The sequence below is a fragment of the Hordeum vulgare genome, chromosome 5H (assembly GCF_904849725.1).
Source record: "Hordeum vulgare subsp. vulgare chromosome 5H, MorexV3_pseudomolecules_assembly, whole genome shotgun sequence".
NCBI classification, from domain to species: domain Eukaryota; kingdom Viridiplantae; phylum Streptophyta; class Magnoliopsida; order Poales; family Poaceae; genus Hordeum; species Hordeum vulgare.
This window is the reverse complement of record NC_058522.1, coordinates 208,371,608-208,374,393: the sequence shown is the minus strand read 5'-3', so window position 1 is coordinate 208,374,393 and position 2,786 is coordinate 208,371,608.

Below are 2,786 nucleotides of genomic sequence, written 5' to 3'. Positions count from 1 at the left end.
AGAATGATCTGCAACAACTGGAGAAGATTGAATCCAGTTGTAGAGAAGCACACCGGTAAAATGGAATTGATACAACGACTCCGGTTGACAAGAATTGATAAGACAACTGATTGAGCAAAAGAATTAGCATTCACATAAAAATATGAGAACACCTCTTAGGAAAGATCTGAAATCACCACTTGACATCGAAGCAACACGTATTACATAGTTCAACAAAACAAAGGGTGAGGATTTGTTGGAAGATTGTCCTATAAGCAACTACTTGAATTCCCACCTAAGAATTCCCGAAATATCTCGTCATGCAATCTAGTACACGGATACAAGGAGTAATATCACACAACTCCTATACTAACCCGTCACCTGTATCACATCCGTCAACACACAACCAGAATCTCGGACCTTCATCTACAACAGACCCTCGTGATCACAACGATACAAAGTATGGCAGTACTCCCGAATAATCTGCACCAGTACTGGGGACATCGGGGTTATCTCGCCACTACAAGTATTGAAGCAATTACGAACATCCTTCGTTCTGAGATACTAAGAAATCTGAATGATAACGATGTGCTCAAGAATCCCCTGGAGCTCAACTCCCCTGAAACTTAAAGCAGATAGGAGGCACCAAGACAGAACTCCGTCACATCGGCATCATATAGATCTCAAAAATATCCGCGTGATCCTAATTTCTCTTTGAGTGATAACAGGAGTAGAATTAAATTATTACGTCAAGATTCCTCACCAGAGCATAGAAGAGGAGAAAAAAGAATCCTACTCTCCGATATATAACTAGACTCAAAGTAGTTTTTCACTAGACTCGACTCGGCCAAGTTCGATCAATCAAGGGGGCTCCTAGGTCGGTACTGCTCTGATACCAACTTGTCACGCCCAAGATGCGACCCTATCCTCAATTTGGCACGAGGGCCTCATCAGGGACAGAAGCGCATCTCGTCGTGTCACAAGAATGGATATCGTTACAAGTACATGTACTGAAAAGAAGAGTTATATATAGAATTGGCTTACACTCACCACAAGCTACATCAGAGTCATATCAGTACATTATATAATCATCATGAATAAGAGCAGGGTCCGACTACGTACGAAAACAAACGAGAAAAGAAGAACGACGTCCATCCTTGCTATCCCAGGCTGCCGGCCTGGAACCCATCCTAGATCGATGAAGAATAAGAAGAAGCAACTCCAAATGAACAATCAACGCGCTCGCGTCAAGTAACCTTTACCTGTACCTGCAACTGGTGTTGTAGTAATCTATGAGCCAGAGGGGACTCAACAATCTCATTTCCAAAGGTATCAAGACTAGCAAAGCTTAATGGGTGAGGTAAGGTTAAGTGGTGAGGTTGCAGCAGCGGCTAAGCATATATTAGGTGGCTACACTTACGAGTACCAGAAATAAGAGGGGGAAGATCTACGCATAGCGGACGTGAACTACTGTTGATCAAATGAATGATCCTGAACACCTACCTACGTCAGACATAACCCCATCGTTTCCTCGATCGGAGAAGGAACTCACGAAAGAGACAGTCACGGTTACGCACACAGTTGGCATATTATAATTGAGCTGGCTTCAAGTTATCTAAAACCAGTGTTAAACAAAGTTTCCACGTTGCCACATAACCGCGGGCACGGCTTTCCAAAAAGATTTAACCCTGCAGGGGTGCTCCAACTAGTCCATCACAAATTACCACAAGCCGCATAGAAATCCTCAATCACGAAGCTCGCGATCTCGTCGTATTCCTTAGTGGAAAACCTCAACTCTGAGATTACCCAAAGCATCACCGGAATCCCGATGCACAAGATATTCCGTCAAAGGTAAAACTAATCCAGCAAGGCCGCCCGACGTGTCGATGATCCCGATAGGAGTCGCGTACCTCGTTCTCAGGACACCACGGATGAGCTAGACGTCGGGATCGCTAAACCTCCGGGTGACCAGAGGGGCGCCGGACATCGCTCAGGTGGGACCAACACTCATGAGGAGCACTGGCCCGGGGGTTGATTAAATTATCCTCGGGGTCCGGAAATTCCCTATGGAATTTTATTAGGTGTTTAGGCAAATGTAGTACCAAAGTTGGGCCTTGCCAGACCAGCTTTAATCTAAAATGAATTATCAAGGGGGTCCCCATAACAACCCCGATCGTGTTAGGAGCGCTCATTTATGGAACATAACACTGGTTGTCGGAAACTAAGGGGCAAAGGTGGAACAAAACACCAGGCTAGAAAGGCCGAGCCTTCCACCTTTTGCCAAGTATATAGGTGCATTAAATTAAATAGCATTTAATATGGTGATATAACAAGGAACCCATGCTTTCACATGGAAGCAATGCACCTGCAACTAGCAACGCTAACAACAGGGTTAAGCAAGCAGTAACATAGCAATCAATGGTTTGCTAGGTTGAACATGGTTGAGAGTTTTCATGGCATTGTTGAGAGGCTAATATTTAACATGTGGTAGGCAACGAGACATAATCGATAGCATCAAAATAACTAGCATGGCAATGGTAGTAATGGTATCTGGGGAAATGGTCATCTTGCCTTAGATCCCGCTTGGAAGAAGAATGCCTTCGTGAAGCAGACGAACCAACGTAGTCGAACGGGTCCTCACAATCCGGCACGCGTGCGGAGCTCTATCGAGACGAAGCAAACCGGAAACCCAAATCATCACATGGAATTCACCACACGATGCACAACACAAATGATGCATGAGCAGCTGAAAACATGCAAGTCACGACATGACAAATCACACAATCAAACACTACACATTAAGTGAA